This window comes from Palaemon carinicauda, chromosome 24 (assembly GCF_036898095.1).
Source record: "Palaemon carinicauda isolate YSFRI2023 chromosome 24, ASM3689809v2, whole genome shotgun sequence".
In the NCBI taxonomy this organism is placed as follows: Eukaryota; Metazoa; Arthropoda; class Malacostraca; order Decapoda; family Palaemonidae; genus Palaemon; species Palaemon carinicauda.
In genome coordinates, this window is record NC_090748.1 from 90,949,427 (window position 1) to 90,962,737 (window position 13,311).

Here is a 13,311-nt window from a genome sequence, read left to right on the forward strand (position 1 = left end):
TGATCTAGAAATCTTTTTTGTGCCCCTGTTTTTGTGCGAGTATTTTACTAAATTTTTTGTACCAGAGTTATACTGAGCTTTTGGGTGGGTGTTATACCAAGTACAGTGTAATGGTAAGTTTTTGTGCCACTGTTAGAATAATAATTTTTTGTACCAGTGTTATAATTAAGTTTTAAATTTCATGTTCCAAATTAGCTATATTACGAATTTACTTTCAAGATTTCTGGTTTATTAGTAGTAAACAGACTAGTTAAGAAATGTTATGCTCGTCTATCTATGCATAGGCAGAATTAACAATGACTGGTCCTTGAGGCACTTGAAAAATATCTGTTAAGAATGTCTTATTGTTGGATTTTCAATGTCGGGTCGTAGATGTTCCCTCCATACGGTTAGTTCGCTCACTTATAATGTGAAAATGTATGTGGGTAAATGTTTGGTGTTTCCAGTAAACGTAGCCTAACTTGACCTATGAATCTGTTCATGGTGCAGATGAAAATTTACTGCAAAAATTTTCACTTGGTCATCAACAGTCTTCTTTAGTCTGTCCTGCAAAACGGAATAGAAAACAAACACAACTTCGGTGGTTGTTACAGAAAATTATGGCTATAAATGCCAATGGGTAACTATTACAAATAATTCTTTTCGTTCACAAACGCATATTATATATATATATATATATATATATATATATATATATATATATATATATATATATATATATATATATATATATAAGTAATTAATCATATCCTATGCCTATTGACACAAAGGGCCTCAGTTAGATTTCGCTAGTCGTCTCCATCTTGAGCTTTTAAATCAATACTTCCTCATTCATTATGTCCCACTTCACGCTTCATAGTCTTCATCCATGTAGGCCTGGGCCTTCCAACTCTTCTAGTGCCTTTTGGAGCCCAGTTGAAAGTTTGGTGACCTAATCTCCCTTGGGTAGTGCGAAGAGCATGCCCAAACCATTCCATCTACCTCTCACCATGATCTCATCCACATAGGGCACTTAAGTAATCTTTCTTATAGTTTCATTTTTAGCCCATTTGATTCCCAATATTCTTCTGATGGCTTTGATCTCAAATCTACAAAATCGATTGGATATTGCTTCATTGTCATACCACGACTCGTGTCCATATAGTAACACTGTAAGGACATTGCTCCCTCCGTCGTCCAGCATTCTCATCGAATTCTCCATTTCATTTAAATTCTCCTTTCGCCACACTGTGGCTAACTGTACATATTAGTTCCGCTCCCTCAGAGCTACAATTTCGTGTATTTATCATTTCGCTACATATTTCTATTGACTTGTATTTCAAGTATTTGTACGTGTGAAAAAACACACATTTTGTGCCGGTTGGTTCAAGCCAGATTGGCGCCAGCGCGCATGCTACATTGCCGTCCGCACTTTGTATTATATTCTCGCACCTGTTTGAATAAACTGTCAGTAGTTGTTGGTGATAGCTCGTCTCACTGTCCTTATAACTGGTAACCCCGGAGTTGAAGTAACATCAGCGGTTTTGGCTTTGCCATTAACGGACTTATTACGGCCGTGCTACCTTCTTTTACTCTGTTACCTTAGGCGTGAGCTTCGGCCTTTGGTGTTCCCTCACCTCGGTGCGTTCGTAAGGCAGTAGGATAAGCTTAACTGACATCTCAACTTCCCACCTCTTCGCCGACTCGTCGACCTTGACCACAATGGCGGATTCAACGCGCCCATCACGCCCAACGGCCTCGCCTCCATGCCCAAAGTCAAACTGCCGCCATTTTCTCAACACAACACCGCTTCCTGGTTCCTGAGAGCAGACGTACTCTTCCGAGTCGCTAGGCTCAGCGACTCCTGCGCCAAGGCCGACATCGTTCTCACCTCCATCCCAGAGGAGGTATTTGACAAGATTTCCCAATGGCTTGAATCCCAGGCTGGCCAAGTTTCCTACAACGACCTGAGAACGAAACTAATCGGTATCTACTCACTCTCCGTTTCAGCAAGGGCACAGAAAGTCCTGGATCTCGCCGGCAAACCCATGGGTGACACCTCTCCTGTCGAGGCGTGGGACGAGTTGACGGGCCTGCCAATGCTTCCCGAGACCGACAGCAACGGCCGATGGCGCGAGATTTTCCTTCGACGCCTGCCGCAGGACGTAAGGGCCCAATTGACGGACGCCGACACGCTTCTGATGAACAAACTCCTGTCGAAGGCTCAGAAGCTCCACGAGGCCTTCAAAGCATCCCATCTCGGGGCATCATCAGTATCGTCTTCGTTCTCCTCCTTCAGCTGCTCTTCCATAAACTCTTCAGCAATGCCTCCTGACGATGACGACGAGATCAACGCTCTGGCAAGGAGGAAACCACCGCAACCGACACGTCCGAGTCCTAGGCCTAATCCAGCGTGGTGTTTCTACCATCAGCAGTTCGGCAGCGACGCCAAAAAATGTAGGGCACCATGCAATTTCCCTAGAAGATGTTGCCAGAAGAAACCACCTACCACCATCGCAGCTGCAGGAACCAAAGCAAGAATGGTTTCTATATCCTCGACACCGTCTCCAACCATAGACTCATGGTTGACACCCGCGCTATGCAGTCAACGTTCCCGCCATCAAAAGCCGACCTAGACCATTGTCCCAGCAATGACGCCTCCTCGCTCGTCGCCGCCAACGGGTCTCCCATACGGTGTTATGGGACTAGGGTCCTCGGGATATCTATCATGGGAAGTTCGTATTCGTGGCCCTTCGCCATCGCTGATGTCAGTCGCCCCCTCCTCGGTGCAGATTTCCTTGCTCACCACGCACTACTCGTCGACGTTGCTGGGAAACGCCTCATCGACACAGGAACCTGCCGGTCCCGCGCCCTAAGAGCCAGCCCTGCCACAATGTCCGTATCCGCTGTAATGACACAGCCTTACGCCGACCTTCTGCAAGAATTCCCGTATCCGCTGTAATGACGCAGCCTTACGCCAATCGCCGGGATCCCCCTCCAAGCACGGGATCTACCACCATATCATGACGACGGGACCTCCTACACACGCCAAATTAAGCTGCCTCCTGCCCCAGAAGCTAAGGGACGCCAAACGCGCCTTTGAGGACTTGGAACGCATGGGTATCTGTAAGAAAGCATCGAGCCCCTGGGGATCTCCCCTACACATGGTAAAGAAGCCTGACGGGACCTGGAGACCTTGCGGCGACTGCAGGCGCCTCAATCTCATCACAACGCCCGACCACTACCCTCTGCCCATCATGCAAGACCTGACGAATGCGTTGCATGGCGCGAAATACTTCAGCAAGATGGATCTTCTCAAGTCTTACTTTCAGGTCCCCGTATTTCCCGAGGACATTCCGAAAACTGCCATTGTGACATCGTTCGGATCCTACAACTTCGCATACTCAACCTTTGGTCTACGCAATGCGGGGGCGACCTTCCAACGCCTAATGGATAGCATACTGGGCGACCTACCATTCTGTGTCTGCTACGTCGTCAACATCCTGATATTCTCAAGGACCAAGGAGGAACACCGGAGGCACGTCCGCGCCGTCCTCAAACACCTGCAGGAGAATGGCCTGGTTGTACATTTCGACAAATGCACGTTCGGCGCCAGAGGAGTGGACTTTCTCGATCATCGCGTGTCCTCGAGTGGGGTAAAACCCATGACAACCAAGGTGGACGCCATCAGAAAGTTCCCGTCACCTACAACCACCCGCTAACTTCAGGAGTTCCTGGGGATGGTCAATTACTACAGGCGCTTCATCCCCAACATCGCACAGACCCTGACACCCCTCGACAATGTCCTGAAGGGAAAGGCGAAGAAACTTGAGTGGGGTTCCCCACAACAACACGCATTCACCCGGACAAAGGACGCCCTCGCAAACGCCACCATCCTGGCTTACTTCGACGACAACGCCCCTCTGCGACTGATGACCGAAGCCAGCAACGTCTCCTCTGGGGCTGTGCTGGAACAGCTCGTCGATGGTTCTCCTCGACCATTGGCATTCTTCAGCAGAAAACTGAAACCTGCCGAAACAAGATACAGCACCTTCGACAGGGAGCTCCTCGCCGTCCGCCACTTCAGGCACATCCTGGAGGGCACACCCTTCACCATTGCGACGAACCATCAACCCCTCGTACACGCCTTCACAAAATCGACAGACGCATGGTCCTCCCAACAACAACGTCATCTCGCAGCAATCGCCGAATTTAGGTGCACCATAAGCTACGTTCCCGGAAAGAAAAACCCAGTCGCAGACGCCCTTTCAAGGATTGAAATCGACGCAATCCACCTGGGAATTGACTACGCCAACCTCGCATCTGAGCAGCGCACCGACCTAGAGGTACAGGATCATCTGACAGAGCCATCTGCGCTCCAGATAACTGCAATTCCCCTCGGGCCGGCAGGTGTAACCATCCTCTGCGACACCAGCACCGGCCGCCCATGTCCCTGGATTCCGGCTTCCTGCAGAAGAAAAATATTCGACATCATCCATGGACTTTCACACCCCTCGGGACGCACCACTGCTCGCCTCCTGTCTGAAAAGTTCATCTGGCCAGGGATCAAAAAGGACGCCCGGGAATGGGCAAAGACATGCATCAATTGCCAGACGAGCAAGATCAGCCGTCACACCGAATCGGGGATAGGTGATTTTCCCCAAACGAAAAGACGTTTCGGTCACATCCACATCAACGTCGTGGGACCTTTGCCGCCTTCGGGATCTGCTCGCTACCTGCTGACAATCATCGATCGCCCCACGAGGTGGTTGGAAGCATCACCGATGACCGAAGCTACAACCCAAGCATGCACCGAAGCCCTTTTGTCGACCTGGGTGAGCAGATTTGGCGTTCCTGACGACATCACGACGGCAAACCTGATGGGAACGACACTCCACAACATCACAGCATACAACCCCGCAGCAAATGGCATGGTCGCACGAACTCATCGTGCCCTCAAGGTGTCCCTGATGGCGAGCTGCACCGACGGGGACTGGAAATCACGACTTCCTTGGGTACTTCTTGGCATTCGCACCGCTCCTACGCTCACAGTTCCCGGCGAATTCTTTCCCACATCAACCGACGACACGCAGCTGGATCATCTTAGGGACATCGCCAGGAAGTTCAGGCCATGTCTTAAAACTTACCAGGACAGAACTAAGCATTTCAAGCCGAGGAACCTGGACGACTGCGGGTATGTTTTCGTCCGTGTCGACGCTCATCGACAGCCGCTAACCAGACCCTATCAAGGCCCCTACCGAGTAATCAAGAAAAGTACGAAAGCCTTCCTTCTCGACGTGCATGGCCAAGAGGACTGGGTTTCTTAGACCGCGTGAAACCGGCGTTTCTCGAAGGAAGCGACACTACCTCCACGGGACCTGGCAGATCCAGAGTGCCACCTCAAAACAAGGCTCCCAGTGAGAAGAAAAGCAACAAACGACGACGAGAGGTTGCGATCTATACGCCGACTGCCGACGCGCCCCTTTGTTCAAGAACAAGAGGAACCCTCCGACCCCCAAAACGATACGAAGACTAGCCTCATCAGCCTTCTACGCCGCCTGATGTCTTTGGGGGGGGGGGGGGAGTACTTGTAAGGACATCGCTCCCTCCGTCGTCCAGTATTCTCATCGAATTCTCCATTTCATTTAAATTGTCCTTTCGCCACACTGGCTAACTGTATATATTTGTTCCGCTCCCTCAGAGCTACAATTTCATGTATTTATCATTTCGCTACATATTTCTATTGACTTGTATTTCAAGTATTTGTACGTGTGAAAAAACACACATTTTGTGGCGGTTGGTTCAAGCCAGATTGGCGCCAGCGCGCATGCTACATTGCCGTCCGCACTTTGTATTATATTCTCGCACCTGTTTGAATAAACTGTCAGTTGTTGTTGGTGATAGCTCGTCTCACTGTCCTTACAACACCAATCTCACCTAACTGATATATAGCCTGATTTTTATATGTAATTTCAGGCGATTTGATTTCCAAATTTTACTTTACCTACCTATTGTCTGATTTGCTTTTTTTTTTAAATATCAAATTAAGCTCAAATTCTAAAGCTCCTTTATTAGAGATCATAGTTCCTCTTGTAGTCTCCTCGATGTCACCATCCTTGTGAGCTAAGAATGGGGATTCGGGGGAGCTTATAGGTCTACCTGCTGAGTCATCAGCAATCATTGCCTGTCCCTCCCGTTCTTAACTTGGATGGAGAATGAAGTCGAGTGCTGATCATATGTATATTATATGGTCAGTCTCTAGGACATTGTCTTGCTATGGTATTATCACTGTCCCTTGCCTCTGTCATTCATGAGTGACCTTTAAACTGAAAGAAGTATATCACAAGCATATGATATCCAAACATTAAACTGTAGAATAAATGATTGTTTTTTGTCATTGCCATTCAGACATTTTACCCGTAGAAATTAAAAAAAAATAATGATGATTAAATTATTTGAGAGGTTTAAAGACAATTAATCATCTTTTGGTCCATTTTATTGGATTCAAGGATTGGATTTGGTTGGATTTAATGATTAGATTGTGGTGGACTCAAGTGTAGGGTTGGTTGGATTTAATTATTTGATTGAGTTGATAATTTTTAAATCAAATAGAGGTCCAGATATTGGGCAGTAATCAGCAGAACATAGACTACTCCTCTCTTATTTAGTTAAGTCTGTCACTTATGCAAAAGGAACCCTTTCAGACAAATAAGGTGCTAAGCCTCCTGGTTAGTACAGTGGTAACGTGTTTGCCTATCATTCGCATGGCAGCAGATCGATCCCCGACCGGGACCGTGAGTTTAAGCTGTTTGCTGGGGAGGCCACTGGCTGTGGTTGGGCACCGCAGTGGGGTGTTGGGCTTGCCCAGCTGACGTTCTGGTGAGCATCTATTCTGATGAAACTGGAACTGCAACCAAACACCTTTAACCTTTAACAATCATCAGTCTTGAAAACGAAACAGGGAAAACACAATTTGGGTCAACACCTCAATGAGTATCAAGGTCATGGACAATGTCCGTAATTTCAAATGAAAAAATGCAAGAAGGAGTTTATCATACAGGAAATTGGAATGAGGCTTAATTGATTAGCATTTACTGTTTATTTTGCAACGTATAATCTAAGTGAGTTGCCATATCTTTAGGAAAATGAGTGACAGCATTTGATTTATTCAGAGGAGACGCTGTTTAGCTTGTACTTTAAAGTTCAATTATGGAAATAGCCCACCGTTAATCTTGTTGAATTATATCAAGTTTTTTTCAGTAGCTTTTTATTAATTTTCATTAATATTCAGCTATTATTATTATTATTATTATTATTATTATTATTATTATTATTACTCTGTGGACATGAGTCATGGTATGACAATGAAACAATCTCTAATAGATTTAGTAGATTTGAGAACAAATCCCGCAGAACGATATTGGGAGTTGAATGGCAGGACAGGATTAGAAATGAAATTAAAAGAGAGATTACCCGAGTGCCATGTGGATGAGATCATGATGAGGGGTAGATGGAGATGGATTGGGCATACTCTTCACACTCCCCAAGAGAAGATTAGTTCGCCAAACGTTCAGCTGGGCTCCACGAGACACTAGAAGAGTTGGAAGACCCAGGCCTGCATGGCTGAGGACTATGAAACGCGAAATAGATAATGAATGGAGAAGTATTGAATTAAAAGCTCAAGATAGAGACGACTGGCGAAATCTAAACGAGGCCCTTTGCGTCAATTGGAGGAGATGATGATGTTTTTTATTATTATTATTATTATTATTATTATTATTATTATTATTATTATTGTTGTTATTATTATCATTATTATTATTATTATTATTATTATTATTATTATTACAAGCTATGTTGGAAAAGCAAGTTGCTATAAGCCCAAGAATTCCAACAGGGAAACATAAACTTTCGGATTCACAGGTGTTAGGTATAATATCTAGAGCAATTTAACTGTACATTTAAGACGTAGATAACTAGCGTGTTTTGTTTGTCAACCTTCGGCTGTTGACCTATTATAAAGATTTTCTTTCTCTTTTCAGGAAGAAGTCTGTGTCATCTTCTCTTCAGATAAGGTAAGTCACGTGATCTTATTTGAGGCAGTGTGAATTTAGTATATATTAATTTGATTTGTTTTTATAATCATAAATCATTAAGCATTGTTTGTTTTGCAAAACTGACTATTTGACCATGTATCGGATAAGTCACTTTTGGTATGTTTGTTATTTTCTCCGCAACGAAGTTGGAAGGAGGTTATGTTTTCGCCCCTGTTTGTGGGTGTGTGTGTGTGTGTGTTTGTCTGTGAACAGCTTCCTGGCCACAATTCTAATCGTAGAGTAGTGAAACTTACAGGGATTAGCTGTTATGTGAAAAGTTGGAAATAATTAAATCTTGGAAGGTCAAGGTAAGGTCACGGTCACGCAAACTGTCCAACTCGCTTAATCAGCCATAAGTTTTGACATCGTTTTCACACAGACTTCAAAATTGGTTTATATTTTATTGTATGAAAATCCCCACCAATTAAAACATCTTAAGGTTGAAGGTCAAGGTCGAGTCCAAGGTCGAGATCAAGCAAAAGGTCAAATTCCGGTCATCAACCAGACGGCCACTAATTTTGAGATACTACCGCTAGAGAGTTATGGGGTGTTTTGACTGGCCAGACAGTACTACATTGGATCCTCCTCTCTGGTTACGGTTCACTTTCCCTTTGCCTACATACACACTGAATAGTCTGGCATATTCTTTACATATTCTCCTCTATCCTCATACACCTGACAACACAGATTACCAAACATTTCTTCATCACCCAAGGGGTTACTGCACTGTAATTGTTCAGTGGCACTTTCCCCTTGGTAAGGGTAGAAGAGACTCTTTAGCTATGGTAAGCAGCTTTTCTAGGAGAAGGACACTCCAAAATCAAACCACTGTTCTCTAGTCTTGGGTAGTGCCATAGCCTCTGTACCATGGCCTTTCACTGTCTTGGGTTAGAGTTCTCTTGCTTGAGGGTACACTCGAGCACACTCTCCTATATTATTTCTCTTCCTCTTGTTTTGTTAAAGTTTTTATAGTTTATATAGGAGATATTTATTGTTGTTACTCTTCTTAGAATATTTTATTTTCCTTTTTTCCTTTCCGCACTGAGCTATTTTCCCTGTTGGAGCCCCTGGGCTTATAGCATACTGCTTTTCCAACTAGGGTTGTAGCTTAGTAAGTAATAATAATAATAATAATAATAATAATAATGAAACTTGCACGATTTTAAACTTATATAAAGAGCTGGAAATAATTAGGTTTTGGAAGGTCAAAGATCTAGTCAGTGACGAGCAAAACGTCCAAAATCAGACCAAAAGATCGAGAAATAAGCTGCCCTGGCGGAGGTCTGCGCTCTACTGAGGGCCCCTCTAGGTAATTGTGCAGTAAGAAAAGTTGTCGAGTGATGTGTTTATTTAAATTAGAATTAATCAGTTGTTACAAAATTACGTTTTACAAGCCTACACAATCTTTCATTATCTGGTTTGATTTCGTTGCCATTTTTTAGAGAAATGAGAGGAAATATCCTCTTGCCATAATTTTTTTGTGGAAGATCATCTTTCGATCCATTTTATCCTCAAAGATAAGTAGAAGACGGAAAAGTAAAATGCTACAAGCCTAAGGGCTCCAACAGGGAAATATAGTTAGTGAGGAAAAGAAACAAGGAAATAAATAAACTATAAAAGTGATAAACAATGAAAACAAAATATTTTAAGAACAGTAGCATCGCTAAAATAGATCTTTCATATGTAAACTATAAAAACATAAAGAGAGAGAGAGAGAGAGAGAGAGAGAGAGAGAGAGAGAGAGAGAGAGAGAGAGAGAGAGAGAGAGAGAGAGAACTGATTGCTCAAGTGTACCCTCAAGCAAGAGAGCTCTAATTATAGACAGTGGAAGACCATGGTACAGAGGCTATGGCACTACCGAAGACTGGAGAATAATTGTTTGATTTTGGAGTGTCCTTTTAGAAGAGCTGTTATTATTACCTCCGCCAGGAGGGTATGTTTTCGGTTCGGTTTGTTTGTTTGTTTGTTTGTTTGTTTCTCTGTTTGTCTGTCTGTCTGTCTGTGGACAACGTAGAGGCCACATTTCTACACGGAATCACTTCAAACTTGGCCAAGTAGTTCCCCAATGTGTATGGAAGAACTGATTAAATTTTGGTCAAGGTCACCCCAAGGTCAAGGTCACAGGGGTCACTGGTGTCACTATGACATAAGTGGCCATATCAAGAGACAGAAATAAAGCACTGACTTTTGCATAAGCCAACAGGGAAGTCCTAGTCCAGGCGCAACCCATGGGTGAGGTTCAAATTTATAAAGGTCAAAGGTCAAGGTCATATTGGTGCATTATATCAATGTCATATTAAGTATCAGTGGCAAATGAACAAAGATCACTTGAAGGTCAAAAGTCAAGCAGGTCACTTGAAGGTCAAGGTCACGTGAAGGTCAAGGTCACGTGAAGGTCAAGGTCACCTGAAGGTCAAGGTCACGTGAAGGTCAAGTACATTTGAAGATCAAGGTCACTTGAAGCCAAGGTCATGTGAAGGTCAAGGTCACGTGAAGGTCAAGGTCACTTGAAGGTCACGTGAAGGTCAAGGTCATGTGAAGGTCGAAGTCACATCAATTCATGATTCTAGGACATATGGCGCTCTAGGTCACCTTGGCGGAGGTATGTCCTCTACGAGGACCATGTCCGCGTTCAGGACTTGCTCACTTGTTAGTATTATTATTATTTTTGTTATTATTATTATTATTATTATTATTATTATTATTATTATTTCGTGGTAGGAGACCCTCTTTTAGGCAGGTTGAGTTAAAAGTAATGGCTGCATCGGCAGAGTTTATTTTCTTATCCAATTTTTCTATTTTTCGGATAATTCTCTTCTCTAGAGCGCTGCAATCAGCCAGCAGACTTGAAAAATTCATCAGTCGGGTGAATGACAAAATCGGGAAGACTTTTCAAGTATATTCTCACAAAATACAAGTAAAACTTTTGGTACAAAATAGTAAAAACTACGACGCGTTTCGAGGATAAGTCCTTCCTCTTCTTCAGGTAGAGAGTGAGGTGGATGCTGCAGTCGGGTGGTATTTATACCCAGGATCAGGATTACATGTGAAAGGGCTGGAATTTTCATTGGTTTTCATTGGTTGATCGGAGCTGATGTGGTATGGTGCCTGGTGTACGATGATCTCGGCCATTATTATTATTATTATTATTATTATTATTTTCCTTATTATTTTTTTATCATTATTATTATTATTACTATTATTACTAGCCAAGTTACAACCCTAGTTGGAAAAGCAAGATGCTATAAGCCCAAGGGCTCCAACAGGGAAAAATAGCCTAGTGAGGAAAGGAAATAAGGAAATAAATAAATGATGAGAACAAATTAACAATAAATCATTCTAAAAACAGTAACAACGTCAAAACAGATATGTCATATATAAACTGTAAAAGGACTTAGGTCAGCCTGTTTAACATTAAAACATTTGCTGCAACTTTGAACTTTTGAAGTTCTACTGATTCAACCACCCGATTAGGAAGATCATTCCACAACTTGGTCACAGCTAGAATAAAACTTCTAGAATACTGTGTAGTATTGAGCCTCATGATGGAGAAGGCCTGACTATTAGAATTAACAGACTGCTTAGTATTACGAACAGGATGGAATTGTCCAGGAAGATCTGAATGTAAAGGATGGTCAGAATTATGAAAAATCTTATGCAACATGCATAATGAACTAATTGAACGACGGTGCCAAAGATTAATATCTAGATCAGGAATGAGAAATTTAAGACCGTAAGATTCTGTCCAACAAGTTAAGATAAGAATCATCTGCTGAAGACCGGATAGGAGAACAATACTCAAAACAAGGTAGAATGAAAGAATTAAAACACTTCTTCAGAATAGATTGATATCCGGAAATCTTGAAAGACTTTCTCAATAAACCAATTTTTTTGTGCAATGGAAGAAGACACAGACCTAATGTGTTTCTCAAAAGTAAATTAACTGTCAAGAATCACACCTAAAATTTTAAGTCATACAAAGTTAAAGGAACATTATCAATACTGAGATCCGGATGTTGAGGAGCCACCGTCCTTGACCTACTTACAATCATACTTTGAGTTTTGTTAGGATTCAACTTCTTACCCCATAATTTGCACCTTGCACTAATTTTAGCTAAATCTCTATCAAGGGATTCACCAAACCCAGGTCTACATTCAGGGGATGGAATTGATGCAAAAGAGTCTCCACTGAACAATTACATTGCAGTAGTGAACCCCTTGAGCGAAGAGAAATTGTTTGGTTATCTTAGTATTGTCAGGTGTATGACGACAGAGGAGAATGTGGAAAGAATAGGCCAGACTATTCGGTGTGTGTGTGTGTGTGTGTGTGTGTGTGTGTGTGTGTGTGTGTTTAGGCAAAGACAAGATAAGCCGTAACTGTCTGGCCATTCAAATGACCCAACAACTCTCTAGCGGTAGTATCTCTACGGGTTGCTGGTGAACAATTTTTATCTATCTATCTATCTATCTCTCTATCTGTGTATGCATATATATATAGACATGTATATATATATATATATATATATATATATATGTATATATATATATATGTATATGTATATATATATATATATATATATATATATATATATATATATATATATATATATATATACAGGGACATGTTCTTTCATAATACATGCAATGGCCGTAGCTTTTTATCATATATTTTTCCATCTTTACAAAAGACTTTCGCTCAAAATTATGAGAGAGAGAGAGAGAGAGAGAGAGAGAGAGAGAGAGAGAGAGAGAGAGAGAGAGAGAGAGATGCAGTAGCGAAGGTGAGCAAGATTTCCCCAAAGACTCGGCGCTGCTGATGGAGGAGTATTTCGAGACATTTCACAGAATACAAACATAATGGCAGCCTCCTTTTCTTGTGTGTATATATATATATATATATATATATATATATATATATATATATATATATATATATATATATATGTATATATATATATGTATATATATATATATAAATATATATATATATATGTATATATATATATATATATATATATATATATGTGTGTGTGTGTGTGTGTATGTATATAATATACGCACTAGTGTACGCCACCCTTCAAAGATGACGGTTAGATATTTAGATATATATGCACACACAGATTCAACCCTTCCCACCCCCTCTCTTTACTAATTACAACCCCACTCACCAGGGTATGACTATTCTCTCTCCCCCTTGTCCAAGGAACGGGTAACGTGGACGGATATATATATATAT